The sequence below is a fragment of the Lissotriton helveticus genome, chromosome 2_1, assembly GCF_964261635.1.
Source record: "Lissotriton helveticus chromosome 2_1, aLisHel1.1, whole genome shotgun sequence".
Taxonomy (NCBI): domain Eukaryota; kingdom Metazoa; phylum Chordata; class Amphibia; order Caudata; family Salamandridae; genus Lissotriton; species Lissotriton helveticus.
The window spans coordinates 349,299,738-349,315,992 of NC_136059.1; the positions used below are offsets into that span (position 1 = coordinate 349,299,738).

The 16,255-nt window shown below is 43.5% G+C and overlaps 1 protein-coding gene across 1 annotated transcript in view; it reads left to right on the forward strand.

The window, feature by feature from the left end:
* LOC144819349 (UDP-glucuronosyltransferase 3A1-like) overlaps window positions 1–16,255 on the forward strand; it is a 511,982-nt gene that overhangs the window by 229,151 nt on the left and 266,576 nt on the right. The window lies entirely within an intron of this gene.

The window sequence follows — 16,255 nt, forward strand, 5'->3', positions numbered from 1 at the left end:
TTGAAGACAACCTCGAGCAGGGAACGCTGCCCCTAGATCAAAGAACCGCAACCATCGTCACAATCTACAAGGAAGGGAAACCTAAAACAGACTGCTCCTCCTACTGTCCCATATCACTGCTAAATGCAGAACCCAAAATTCTAGCCAAGGTACTGGCACATATAGGCTGATCAAGGTAATAAGTGACCTAGTACACCCAGATCAATCAGGGTTTATGCCGAAAACGAATACCGCTCTGAACCTGCGCAGAGTACACAGGGTCCTGGGTAGGGCGATGACCATATGGGAAGATGCAATCCTAGTCTCCCTAGATGCCACAATGGCATTTGATACACTGGAGTGGCCTTATCTTTTTGCCGTGCTCACTAAACTGGGATTTGGGACGAATTCAGCCGATGGGTACACTTGCTCTATAGCGCACCGATGGCTCAAGTGGTCGTGAATAATAAGCCAGGGGTGCCCCCTCTCTCCCTTATTATTCGCACTGGCCCTCAAACCCCTTGCAGCATGGATCCGCAGAGATGTAATGACTCGTGGAATACGATGGTCGGCAGACTGGGAAGACCGTATTTCTTTATATGCGGATGATATTCTTCTTTATCTCACGTCCCCCAATTGATCCCTGATTGCCGTGTTCGACATCCTGGCTATATTTGGCAGGTACTACGGATTTGGTATAAACTGGCAAAAATCTCTCGTATATGTCCTCCACGGGGGCCCCCCTCCGTTACCCCAAAATTGCCCCATTCCAATAGTCTCAGAAGGCTTCAAATACCTCGGCATATTTGTTTCTCTTGAACCCGCCCACCGGTATGCCCGTAACCTTGTCCCTCCACTGCAAAGACTCAAAAGTGACATCGCACACTGGAAGTCACTCCCGCTCTCTTTACTGGGCAAGGGGGCCCTTTTTTAAATGATGTCCCTACCCCGTTTCCTATATGCCCTACAAAATTTGGCAGACCCCGTCCCAAACTCCTACTTCAAAGAAATAGAAGGGCTCCAGCGGGACCATTTATGAGGCGGGAAAACGCGTATTGCTGTACAAAAACTCACGCTCAGTTGGTACGATGGTGGAATAGAACTGGCTGACGTTAAAAAATACTACTGGGGAGCACACCTTACAGCAATAAATCATGCCATCTATGGTCGCCCTGACAACCCAGCGTTCAATATGGATCGTTGGCTTCTTCCAAACGGGACCTATACCCGCGCACTATGCTCCAAACCAAACAGATACCCACTCACTGGCCCTACCACCACACAGTAAAAATCTGGCACTCTTCAACTAAGTCGCTCGGCTGGAGCAATAGGTTGACTCTTGCCACACCTCTGTGGGACTTGCAAAAACTTGGAGACTTGGGAAATTCCAAAGGCTTTGACAAATGGGATCTAATTGGCTTCTCCCATATTCGGGACCTCTGGGGCACAGAGGGTGTGAAGCCCTTTGACACCCTCCAGCAACAATATGCACTGGCAGATTCGGAGCGTTTTCGATACCTGCAAGTCCATCATGCACTGCAAACAGTGTTGCCCCGTAGCTCCTCCCCACCAGATGCAGCCCCATTGGAAGACAGAATACTAGATGGCCACCTACCTGAAAAGGCTATTTCCCTAACTTACCAAAAACGTATTAATAATGTGGAAGATCCCCTGCTGTCGCTGCGAGAAAAATGGACTAGAGACGCATTGAGTTACACGAGGAAAGCTGGCAAGTGGCGAAACGGGTGCGATCCCGGCACGTCTCTGACTGGTGCAACTAAAGATCCTGCATAGAATTTACATAACTGGTGCCCAACTGGCCCACATGGGTGGGCCGGTCGACGGACCTTGTAGGTGGGGTTGCAACAAACTGGGCACATTCTTGCACATTCTTTGGCACTGTGAACGAATCCAAGAATACTGGCGTAAGATACATGAAGTAATGAGCGAAACGGCAGTGTTTGAAATTAAGCCAGAAGCACCCAGGTGCCTCCTCAACATTTTGGAAACTACAGACCTCAATGCCCACACCACACAATAGGTGACACTCGGTTGCATGGTTGCCAAAAGAAATATCGCTCAGCTCTGGGAAGCATAACATTCACCTACGGTTACGGATTGGAAAAAAGACCTTGACTGGTGTATGATAAGGGAAAAGACAGTGTACATGGCCCGGGGCTGCCCCCGAAACGGTCCAAGGTGTGGGCCCCCTGGAATTAATACCGTGGCAACATCTGTACTCCGCCCCACGATCTTGACTGTAATGATCCTCTCTCCCGTGATTCCCAATGAACCCCCTATTGTATTTGTATGTATATTTGATTTCACTGTACTCCCCTCTATTGATTTTAGTGGAACTGTACCTTTATGTCAAGTCTGTTTAATAAAAAGATTTATAAAAGAAAAAACTTACTAGGAACTCTGGGTCGACAGAGATTTTGTTACCTTCTGAGAAGTGTAAAGGAGAGAACCATTCATGGCAACAATTTAGCAAACCCAATAACTGTAACTCAGAAAGATCACAGATTCCAGATTGCAAGTTAGGGAATTTATTACAAAGCCAAAAACAACTGAAAATACAAGCACCTCAAGACGAGGTTGTAAAAATACATGGGAACTAATATAAATCCATATCTACGCATGAGTCTAATCCAATGACTCATGAAGAGGATAAAAAGTTCTAAGAACAGGACGCAATCAAGAATTGCTCCAATATTCAAGTCAGACTTCATCTGTGGCCGAAAGTAAATGGCATTAAGCTATATCCACTCTAACACTAATGTGAAATCCCTACTTAACATTCCCCAAGCAAAGTCTATTATAGGTGTCAGCTTGTGAAGACTTCCTAACAAGTACATTCACATAGTAAATCAGGTAGTCAAAGCTACAGAGCTCGTTCTAAGATGCAATTTCCCAGATTGATCTTCTGAGCCCCTTCTCCTAACTCATCCTGTCTCCTTCTATCTCTCCGCCCTCGGGGCTCTCTCCCTAATACAAAATGCAAAGATTTAAAACATGCCCACAGATCACCTCATACAAACGGACACCTCTCCTAGGTAATTTTCCACTGTCCTTTCAATATGTAGTCCAATGACCGTGGTTCCCAGGCCTCCTCAACGAGAAAGAACACCGGCTCCCAATTATCGACCTTCTGTTTACAATGTTTCACTTCTCCTCCATGCCTAACTCCTAAAACAAAAGGTGTTAGTTCTAACTAACAAAGGCAGCTTTTTCAATCTGCAACTGAAATGTGAGAACAGAACATTCTTGCATACACATGAAATTCGCTGACTACCTCCAAATGTGAGAGCTTACCAGGGAAATTACATTTTCAGGCCTACACAATTCGGCTAACATAAGAATAAACAAACTGGCCTTTCAAATACACAAAAGCATACATTGCATTTAGGCCTTTAACATCAAAATAATCACACATGTTATAATATTGCATCTGCAAGCAACTACATTTCATTACATTTTAAGCACAACTAGTCATCCCTACATGTGCAGACTTTAATATGGTGCATGTTTAAACCTAATGCATTATATTACACATAGTTATTTCATTAAGAAATTGCATTTGACATCAAAAGTTACACATTTCAACATGAATGCCACGTTATTTCTCTTACATGGCACGACACAAATTTCTAATCTTTCACTTCACTTTATTATTACAGAACACCTTCTAATGACCAATTGTTACCACAACACAAGAATATATGCAGTTGCGGACTATCCATGAATATGAAACACCCCTACAATTTTAGAGCACCATCGCGCTCCATCAATTCCCCCTCAGATGACAAGTGTCATCATCACACTTCCTGGAGAAAGAACCAACTTAAATAGAGCTCGTAGCCACTCTTCCCTGTCTGAACCTCTCCAGGCTTTTAATATTCTCATAATGACTGTCCTGCAGTCTTTCCATCCTTCTCTCCTGCTCTCTAAGTGACCTCTCAACTCGGTTTGCTTTATGCCACTTGTAAGCTCTGACTAATCCCCACAAAATAATCACACAAACCACCACTTTGACATTAGACTTTAATGATGTAACCAAGGATTCATTTTCCAGGAGAAGGAAGCCAACTTCCTATGCTACCAAATCCTTTTCCCACCTTGTCTCAAACTCCTTCTGTAGCCAAATGATGTACCTCACGATGAATCTCAGTGATGTTACTTATATACTTCTTCAGATCTTTACTATTGTCAGGTATATAGGTGCAGCACTGTTGGACTTTCAACATTTTACAGACTCCGCCCTCTTTTGCCAGTAAAGCATCTAAAGCAAGATGGTTCTGTATTCGCATAGCTCTTATCGACACCATCTCTCTATCTACAAGCAACAACGACTGAGCTGTGTTTGCCGACAGCTTGTCCACAATGGTTGACAACTTTCTAATCTTGATATCGTTCAACACCACTCCCAAACCTGATATCAATGCTCCAAAAACATCCCCTACGATTTATCCTGTACTTGCACCTCGCTTCCTTCTAGGATCTAATCCATCTTCCAAATGGTCCAAATCTTCAACATGATAAATCTTGGGAAATACTACTACCACATAGCTCATACCATACAAATTCAATGCCAACCGCACATAGGCATTTTTCCAACATACAAAATACATATTTGGCACCACTAGTACTGCATCTTGTAGAAACATCTTTGCTGTAGCCTTAATGGTGAACATATGATAACATACACTCTCTCCCACAAAGACCTTATCATAATAGACAGTCTCACATACAACTCCCCTCTCGTTTGGAAATCCAACGCAATTGGCCCACTACTCCCTTTGGCTTTATGAGCTAACTCTTCCTTGTTCCACTCAATATTAACTTCTTTGTTGTAATGATTCCCTGTTAATTGTCTATGGCTATCTTCTACCTGATCTATACATTTCTTCTCTACCTCTGTCAATGAACATGTTAAATTGTGACAATGTGCATAAGCTGTATCTAAAGTTACAGTGGGTATGAAATACTTCCCCACCCTATCTTCCTGCTTGTAATAATCATACTTATTCAAATGCTTATAAGCTGGAACTTCTGAAAGCACAACATTTTGATTAGAAAAATAATATTCATAAAGACCTTTGTCATAAAACATACTAAGAAATAAACTACATGTAATACCATATGTCAAAGGAAGATGATAATCACGAATACCCTCCTCTACCGACACAGGCAATTACATACACACATAACAATCTCTCACATCCATTGTATCGGCGTACTTGTATAGCAGCTTTGCATATGCATTAAGCGTGTAATCGCCCCTAGATAAGTCTACATGCAACATACGACTCGTCTGATCTAGCATAGCCTTTTCAGCTCCTACGATACCCTCTTTAGTGTTAGAAGTAGTAAGTTTGGAGGTCCCTTGTACTCCCACTTCCCCAACTACTGCTTCATCTGAATTGGTTACAGAAACAATAATAACTATTGCTATAACAACTATTACTCCTACAATGAGTGTACCTATCACACACTTAGACCTATGGTCCGAATTTCCAAACTCCATCTTTAGCTTGTCGGTTTAATTCAGCAAGAGGATACACAAAAGTCTATTTTTCTCTTCCTCAGATTGCTGTTCAAATAGTTCAAACACAGTTCATTGAAGTACCGGAAATTCTTTCACAATTCAGTTCTTCAGGTTTTATTTACACAGTCCAAAGATTTCCCTAGTCCTTCTTCTTGAATGGAAAACCCTAAATGTATTCTTCTTCCACTCAGACCTAGGTTCTCTCCTTCGGAACAATTATTTACACTCTACGAGTGTGGGAGGCATTCATCCAATTCGGCAAACCTCAACACTTCACAGCTGTATTTGTCACCAAGATCACCTGGTAAGAACCTCTCCAAGGCAACTTTTCCTCACTTGCTTGTGAACTAGCACCCAATCACCCCGACACAGGTCATGGCAGAAGTCCCTCGAGGTCGGGGCATTTGCAGCTTCCACCTGGTGAGACACAGAACGGACCACATCAGCCAGTCCTTTGCAATAGTCAAGAATTATATCATCGGTGATGTTTATCAAGGCTGTGGATGGTACTGCTGGTAACCGCATAGCCCTCCCCATCAGGATATCATGTGGTGAAAGGCCAGTCCTTCTATCAGTGGTGCTACGAACACTCATCAACACCAGTGGCAATGCATCCAGCCATTTCAAAAACGTGGACGAACACACTTTTGCCATCCTCATCTTAAAAGTCCTATTAATCTGCTCCACGATACCTATGGTCGATAGCTACAATGCAGTCTTTGATCAACATTTAAGGCAGCACAAAGTAGCTTCATGATTTCACTGTGGAAGTGCATTCCCCTATGTGACGCTAATGAAATTGGAAAACCGAACCGCGTAATCAACTCGCTAAGCAACAACTTTGCTACTGTGAGGCTATCACATCTTCTTGTTGGGTACACTTCCACCCACAGTGAGAAAACCAGAACATACCTCAAACCATTGCAACTAGGCATCTCGATAAAATCGAGCTGTATCCTGTTGAAAGGTCCAACCATTCCCAGAAACATATTGACTTCCTTCTGAATGGTAAGTACAGTCATTTTTATAATCACCTCAATTCGATCTGGTGACACCTTCCTTTTGCCCTTCTCGATTCGGTGACCCAAATACTGAAATTTAGTCAAACAATACGGTAACTTGTTTGAGGAAACCATGTGTCTATTCTCTGGTAGGTGGTTCAATAAAGCAACTGTATCAATCCTGCAAGAATCCTTTGCTTCGGACGCAATCAGGAGATCATCGATGACCTGCACAAGAACTGAATTCTGTGGCAGTATGAGGCTCTCAAGATTGATGATCGATGGCCTCTCTGTATACCCTTGAAGAATACGACACCAGTTAACACATGATCTTCCAGCCGGAAAGCAAGTAAAAATTGGCTTTCCTCATACAATTGTAACGAAAAGAATGCCTGGCACAGATCAATCACTGTAAACCACTCAGCTTCGCATGGGATCTGAAGCAGTATCACTGATGGATTCTGTACCACAGGACAACATGGAACCACGATCGTATTCACCTTTCGCAGATCCTGTACAAACCTGTACCTCCCGCTTGGTTTCTGCAATCCCATGATTGGTGAGTTACAGGGATTTCCCATTATTTCCTTAAGGATTCCTTAGATCATAGACTCAATCACAGGCTTGATTCCTGTAATCATATCCGGTGACAGATTGTACTGAGGTGTTCTCAGAAACTCGGCATCTGGTTTAACTTAGATTTTAACTGGCTCAACACCCTTGATCACTCCTATCTCTTCTCCTGTGAAATCCCATATGTCGAAAGAGACGGAATCTCTCAGGTCAGGTGGGAGTTCCTCAACTGTGAACATAGGGAATACCTCTGCACACAGACTCTGATTTACCACCTTAAATGCATCATCATCATCATTAGTCTGTAGTTCCACTCCCTTGGGCGTGCAATAGATGGTGCAGTTCAATTTACACAAAAGATCACGACCCAACAAACAAACTGGACTTGAGTCACACACCACAAATTGGTGTCGATTGCGAAAAGTTCCTATCCTCACAGGTATTGCCTCAGTCAGTGGATTTGTCATTTTCTTATTCGCCTCTCCTACAACTTGAATCGATTGTCCCGAAAGGGGTAAGTTGAGAACTACTGCAGATCTCACAGTAGAACGGATATAACCAGTATCAACCAAAAAGGTGCTTGGATGGCCGTCAACATCCGCTTCTATATACAATCCTTTCTGGTCTACTCCTAAGACTGCTCCATGGGTACAGTCTTCCTCCCCCCTCGAACACCACTGTTGCAATGGGTCTGAATCAAATGTATCGAAGGTCTCAATAAAGGGCATCTGTTGGTAAGTTCTATTTCCCGGTGGGATTCTCGGTGGCTGGGGAACTTGTACCTGCTGGCCTGCTGTTCCTCCTTGTACAGATATGAGTCTCGTCACGGTATTGACAACCTCAGGTGTCTGCACCACTTCTTCCCCTTGAGTCTGATTAGTTAGATTTTCCCTACACTCTCGCTTCCAATGCCCGATCTTGTGACAAGTGTGACATGCAGTGGTCTTCTTTAGTGTGGCAACATCTACTCCTGTCTTAGGGTCCATGGCCTCCCGGTTCCCTGACCCGATGCATTCTGGGTCCCTCCTTGATTATCACCCTGTCTTCTTCCTAATGTTCCTCCACTAGTCTATGTCTGATCTACCTTCTCTGTATTTTGAACAGCATCAGCTTATCCTTCAGCTTCCTATGCTTCGAGTCCACTTCATCACTACAGTACCTGGCATACCGTAGAACAGTGGTCTTCAAACTTTTTGATGTCGAGACCCCCTTTTCAAACCATTTTAGACGTAAGGACCCCCTCTGACAACATTTTCTAGAAACTGGTTCTCCTCCTCATCAGCATCTATCGACAACCATCAATGCCCCTGTTAGACCTGGCATCCTTTGGCACGTTTCCCGTGTTTTTTTCCTTTCTGACCTTCTCATGAAATATGGCGCATTCCAGTCCTTTTCCCTTCACAAGGTGCTGCCTAGCACCAACATAGCAGGATTGTTTTTGTACGGGAAGAGGCACTTTCCTTCACCAAAGCAATCCTGAGGGGCATTTTCATATTTCTATGTGAGCTGCAGAATGCAGCACACATGGAAAGATGAAAAAACGAGGGGAAATGAAAACATTTCTCCTTGTTGCGCCTCTGCTGGCGAGGCGTCCGTTTTTAGAGCTGCCCCAGGTTTACATGATTTTGTAAATAGGGTCAGCTTCAAAATCCATAGGCTTTGTGTGGGAACCCCAGGCAAAGCCCATGGAACACCTCCTTGATCAGACCCCCCAGGATAATGCAGCATAGATTTGAACATTTTGCGGCACAAAAATTAAAGTTTAGCGACACAAAAATTGAAATTTTGCGGCATTATTGCGGCACTTTATTTTACTTGTAATCATTCCTTTCCAGTTTTAAATTATTGAAACTGCTTTAGCAGAGCATTCCAATTTGAAGTAGACATGCTTAAAGTGTGTGAGAGAGTTTGTTTGCCTTATTCTCCTTTGTGGTAACATTCTGGATCATAGGCTAAGCCATGCACAATAGCCCAGGGTTGCTAGTCCTCCTGTTTTATGTGGCACTGTGCTGACTTGGGGCTAGTGGTTCCATGCCCCAAAAGGAAAGAGGTGGCATGAGGTCGCTTGGTCATGTAGAGCAGGTCTGCAGACTCCTCGGAGGGAAGCCTGGCTTCGGACCTGGGTGACTGAGGGTGTAAGTGGTGCAGATGGAAGGGACTCTTTACTTGGGAATGAAGGGCCGGCCTACGGACGACTGGAACATGCAGAGCACATCTAAATGCCCCTCAGAGGGCAGCCTGGCATCGGGTGAGTGATTGAAGGTGGAAGTGGGACAGATGGAAGGGACCTTTAACTTGGGAATTAAGGGCCTATCAATGTCTGGTGCATGCAGAGCATGTCTACAGACTCCTCTGAGCATGTCTCGAGACTCCTTGGAGGGCAGCCTGGCAAAGGGCATGGGCTGTTGATGGTGGCAGTAGGGGGTAGGTGGTACTGTCACTGGAAGGGAAGGGCCCTTGACTTGTAATTGCATTGATATAGTGCTTACTACCCTGACAAGGCGTGAATGTGCTTTTCGGTGAGTACACGCTATTTCGGAACCCAAAAGGGATTAGTGGTGAATTAGTATAGGATAATACTAAATGAATTTGAGCGGTGTACGTGTGAGTCTGTTAGTTGGTTTGAAAAGGATAGTGGAGTAATAGAAGAGGGAAGGGTCTAAAAAGTGTGTATTTGGAGATCATAACATTAGGAGGTTTGGGATGAGTAAAGAAGAGATGGAGGGGCAAGAGTCTAGAAGTGGATTAGGGAGAAAGAGGAGGAATTGCATGAGTCTAGGAGGGATACATGAGGGAAGGGTGTAGAAAGCCTTGTATTTATGGAATTATGTGTATAGCAGAACTTAAAAATAAGCTCAGCACAACACAGTACCAGGAGAGCTTGAAATACATTAGTTTTATTCCGGTGAAAGACACAGCCACGCTCCTAACAACTTTTACCCATGTAACTCATCTTGCAAATGTGCCATCCTGGCACATATTTTGCCTCTACAAACTCCTGCAACAAGAGCAAATTTGCGGCAAATAAGCATCATGCCCCTAAATATTACAAGGCATCTTGTAAGGACGCGCAGGATTCACAGTTCTCATTTAAAATGGGACGCCCAAAAACAAACACAATAGAACGTCCAAAAAAGATTGGCAGTCACCTTTGGAAAAAGTCTCATAACCCTATTGAACAGGATTAATATTACAATTTGAGCAAATGTTACCCTTCTAACAGCTACTTACAAATTGCTACTTTATCTCACACAAACCAGCACATCAAAAGAATAAATAGAACAATGGCAAGCAAAAGAATGGAACCACCGTAGTCAACCTTAAATTGTGGCAAAATTACAATTACTGTGCTAGTCTGTACAAGATTGAAGTGGCCATGCACTCGCATTAATGAGAAACGCAAATACTGTCCTGGGAAACGCAAACGTTTAAAATTCCAAAATAGAAAGATGGATTTCCAGGCCGAGTCCTACGGAGGAAAGCAATAAACCACTTTCACTGGAAAAATTGTTATTTTGACTAAAGCCTTGCTTGCTCCTTACTAAAATCATGGAACACAACTCTCCCTCTTCTGCCCCAAAATCTCCCACCTAAACAACCTGAACTTCAGTTTATTGTGAAATTCACGAGCTGAGGAGGAGGCAGGAGTCTTTGGCAAAGACACCACGCTGTGGGACTCCGCCTAAATGTGTACCCATCCATCCTTCAGTCACACAGCTTCATCTCTAGTCGACCTAGAGATCTCAGCTAAAATGACTCGTAAAGTTACTAACACATTTTAGTGCTAGCTTTAGGTCTGCCCATATCAACCAATTGAAACTCAGTTGTATTATCGACCTTGGAAGGATGGAAGAGTGAGTTGTAACAGCTCACAGTACAATCTTGCCACATAAAGACCTGTTTTTCCAGTACTGGCTGAACCTGTGACCTGCTCAGCCCCAATATACACATCAGATGTCAAGAGCAAGGTCAGGCTGCCTCGATTTTAGAGGACGCAGTACCGACTATACTCTGTTTTACACATTTACAGGGATGTTTGTGCCGCCTTTGAATACATGTTTTGCGTGCAGAAGAGAAGCTTTCTTGGATGCCGTGGTTTGGATTTTTGGTGTAATGCATTTATTTTAGCTATGCTGGCTGTGCGGTATTTTTAACAGCTACTATGGTATGTCAGAAGAGAGATGGATGCCCCCAAAGTGTAGAAATACTGACAGATTACTGGAGCACAAGGATCTAATTGAAACCGGAATGAGTGGAGTTAGGAGCGATTCTCGCTTTGCACAGAAGGGAGATTCCCCGCCTTTCATTTAGGCAAGCAGGTGATAACGATCTCAATTAGCGAGACCAGCTGTCTTTTTGCAGGGACAAGTAAACCCAGGGAATCTGCGACCCCCTTCCTAGAACTCCACGACCCCTCTGGGGGTCGCGCCCCACAGTTTGAAGACGTCTGCCGTAGAATCTTATCCACAGATTGATTCTGCCAGCAAATCAAATGCTATTGTATCATGAGGCTAACTTCCGGTCTCAATCCTAAAACAAATTTGGAGACGCACTGTCTCATATCCTTTGGGTAGAGAGTATCCATCCCGCTGTACTGCTAGAAGGCTTGCAAGAGCCTCTCATAATAGGCATGTACAGTCTCCTTTAGCTCCTGAACAGTTCTGTCTATCTTAACCCAATCAATATCTTGAGGTGAAATCTTGGATTGCAACCATGTGATTACCTGCTCATACTTTTTCATAATGATAGGTGAAGGACCATTTGTAACAGAATCTCGCTCAGGTTCTGAAGACGACCAATGGACAGCAATTTTACAAGCTGACCACAAATCACTTGGTACCACAATATCAAGCAACGTATTTAAATCAATCCACCACACCTTTGAAATTTTGACAAATCGATCAACTTGTTTGTACCACTCAACAAGTTTTTCCCTCAGCCGAGGAAAATCATTGGTAAATGCTGCCAAATCTCCTCTACTCCAAGACACATGCACATACCCTCCACTCAGTACCTCTCGCAATGGGAAAGCATCTACTCTTACTGTCCCTCCTCCTGGAGGTGGTGTTTCTCCTATGCTCTTTCTAGCACTCTTCTTCTTTGACCACCTTTCCTCCCATGTGTCAATTCTCAAATGTGCGTTTCCAAGCCTATGACTCTTTTCTCTTCTAGTTCCTGATCACTGTAATTTAACCTGTGATTTCCGTGCAACATCTTCATCTTGGATAGATCCACATCATACCTCTGTGCCAACTCTGTCATTTTCTCATGTGCTTTCTTCGCCTTGCGAGTTTCATCCTTCACCACAAACAGCAATTCATCTGGCTCCTAAAAATCGATCCTTTATAAAGGCAAATTTCCACTGATTATTTCCTCCACTTCTGCCTTTAATCTCACTACATCTACCACTTTAGCCCTCATAGGAGCTTTAATTGTTCTTCTACTCGTCATGCTACCGGATTCTCCACTGTCACTGCACTGATCTTCCCGCTGATCTCCTTCTATTATGTTTCTGTGAGACAGATTGACTCCCCGTAACTCCCTGACCTTTGTCACCTCCAAACATCCTTCCACAAGGACCTCTCACTGGGGGTTCCCACATCCTCAAGTCAGAGCGTAAATCAGCTAAGGACCCTGTTCTCGCTGCTCTCTGTGCCACCTGACCTCTAGAAGAATCTGCAGTGGCTGGCAAAGGCGTACTCGATTCTATCGGCTTTGAAGAGTGACCACTTCCACTCACTGTCCTATTCCCTCCAGAATCAGAACTTTCTCCCATAGTCGATCGTACCAGACTCCCATTTCCTGCCTGATCTGCATCATACACTGACACTATGGGACCAATGGTGACTGGCACTGTAGGATCTTCCGCTACTTGGCAATTGGATTGCCTCCACCCGTCTCTGCACTCCTCAGTGGCTGTGCTCCCATTCCCTCTGTTCTTGTTGAAATCCTCCCTTTTACTCCTACACTCAAGTTTGTCTGTGTTTCCCCAATTTCCTCTGTAAGAACTCTCATTCCTTCCTCCCACTCGAGTTACCACTCCTCCATCTCCCCTACAAAGATCTCGCAATACTTTAAAACATTTCATGATGGAACCAACTCTTTTGCCCACAATGTTGTTGTTTTACTTCCTGATGTGAATCCACCAATACCAGAGCGTCTTTACACCAACCAACCTATCACAGCATGGCACACTTCAACGTCACTCTTCCTCCACATTCAGCAGTTCCCCTCCTTCATAATTTGTCTCTCACACTCGCAAGTCTCATTCACACAGCAAAGTAACTGTCTGTGCACCATTCAACCGGACAGTCACTTAATCGAATATCTGTCCACCAAACGACCAGACAGTCGCTCGTAATTGTCTACCTCAATCTGACAATTGTCTGTCCGCGAAACGACCGGACAACAGCCCTCAACCATCTTCCCATGAACGGCCGGTTACATAAATAATTGATAGGATCCAATCACTCGATTTTACACACACAGTAACCCATGACCTGCTTTGATCCCTCAAACACTCACTCTCCCATTCCCTATATGGGGTGGGTTTGTCAATGACGTCTCACGACTTCTACAATCAATGGCTGACAATTATGGCTCTGGGTGTCTTCTACACCACAATCTATCTATCCCAGGATCTTAGGCTACTCGTCGAGCCTGACATCAAAAATCTCATGGACTGTGCGCGCTCACAGTCCAAAACCACTATCACTTAACTCTCATTCCAACTCCGCAAGAGATCACGCAATCAAATCATCACCACAATCTAACAACATCCCTATTCATACTCACCTCTCCTCAAACTGCTGTTTCTGCCGCATCATCACTCTCCGTCGGTCTCCACCAAGCACCATCGTCCTCCTCTCTCGATCCTCTGGACAACCATCTCTTGGGCTCTATGGGGTTTTAACTAACCTTTCCCTAGATACTCCCCTTACTGCAGAGGTAACAGTCCTCTCGCTACCAACTGATTAAGTCAGGTTCCACCATCAAAACTTACTAGGAACCCTTGGTTCGACAAATCTTTTGTTACCTGCTGAGAAGTGTAAAGGGAAGAACCATTTATGGCAACAATGTAGCAAATTTTCACATATAGATGGGTAGCACACCTCATTAAACACAACAATTCTCCTTGGTTCAATTGAAATTTTTCACTTTCGGCGTGCTCACATAATCGTGCCAAGCCCAAACAGCACGTGCTTGAACGTAACTCAGATATTTTGGGGTTTCTTTTTACCCCAAAAAACAGTGGCGACAGCCTCTATTCACTGCGCATTTGCATTCAGTGTTTTTAAATTCCACAGTTTTATCCTACTCTTTAAATTCATTTTACTCTTCCATTTTCGCTTTATCCAATTTAGATGTCATCCATATCACCATGCAAGGTAAATTTGCCAATTTCCACAGTTTCTCATATTCAAGTCGGCCTTCCGAACCTTTTCATCCAAGAATACGCACAAAAGCACCATTTGTTAAAAGCAGTTTATTTTGATACAATGCATTTCGGACCTCCGTCGGGTCCTTCGTCAGGGAAAACTGAAATAACAACAACAGCGTTTTTAAACTTGTATTCCACCTCATGTATGCCAACAAAATCATTTTTCAAGAAACACCATTAAATTGTGCGTGCTTAACATTACTCGGTTGCCCAAAAAAACAAACGGCCCTCTCTTTGCTTCCATCTTCCACTTTACTATAACCTTCTTGCTCCACCCTTCTACTCCCCCTCTTCCGTTTTAAGCAAATCTTCACCGTCTACCGGAGCCACTACCCGTTTATCAACATTTATTTTCTCGGTTGCCCAAAAAAACAAACGGCCCTCTCTTTGCTTCCATCTTCCACTTTGATTTTGTTGGCATACATGAGGTGGAATACAAGTTTAAAAACGCTGTTGTTGTTATTTCAGTTTTCCCTGACGAAGGACCCGACGGAGGTCCGAAATGCATTGGATCAAAATAAACTGCTTTTAACAAATGGTGCTTTTGTGCGTATTCTTGGATGAAAAGGTTCGGAAGGCCGACTTGAATATGAGAAACTGTGGAAATTGGCAAATTTACCTTGCATGGTGATATGGATGACATCTAAATTGGATAAAGCGAAAATGGAAGAGTAAAATGAATTTAAAGAGTAGGATAAAACTGTGGAATTTAAAAACACTGAATGCAAATGCGCAGTGAATAGAGGCTGTCGCCACTGTTTTTTGGGGTAAAAAGAAACCCCAAAATATCGGAACAATGTAGCAAACCCAATAATTGTAACTCAGAAAGTTCACAGATTCCAGATTGCATGTTAGAGGATTTATTACAAAGGCAAAAACAACTGAATATACAAGCAACTGAAGACAAGGTTGTAAAAATACATGGGAACTAATACAAATCCATACCCAAGCATGAGTCTAATCCGATGAATCATGATGAGGATAAAAAGTTCTAAAAACAGGACACAAGGAAGAATTGCTCCAATATTCAAGTCAGACTTCATCTGTGACTGAAAGGAAATGGTACTCAGCTAACATTCCCCAAGCAAAGTCAGTTAAAGGTGTCAGCTTGTGAAGACTTCCTAAGAAGTACATTCACAGAGTAAATCAGGTAGTCAAAGTTACAGAGCTAATTGTAAAATGCTCTTTCCCAGATCGACCTTGTGACCCCCTTCTCCTAACTCATCCTGTCTCCTTCTGTCTCTCCTTCCTCGGGGCTCTTTCCCTAATACAAAATGCAAGGAGGTAAAACACGCCGACAGATCACCTCATACTAACATACACCTCTCCTAGGTAATTTTCCACCGTCCTCTCCAGATGTAGTCCTATGACCTTGGTTCCCAGGCCTCCTCAATGAGAAAGAATACCGGCTGCCAATTATCGACCTTCTGTTTACAATGTTTCACTTCTCCATGCCTAATTGTGAAACAAAAGGCGTTAGTTCTAACTAACAAAGGCAGCTTCTTCCACCTGCAACTGAAACGTGAGAACAGAACATCCTTGCATGCACATGAAATTCGCTGACTACCTCCAAATGCGAGAGCTTACTAGAAAAATTACATTTTCAGGCCTACACAATTCGGCCAACATAAGAATAAACGAACATGCCTTTCAAATACACTAAAGCATTCATTGCATTAAGGCCTTTAACATCAAATTAATCACACTTGTCAT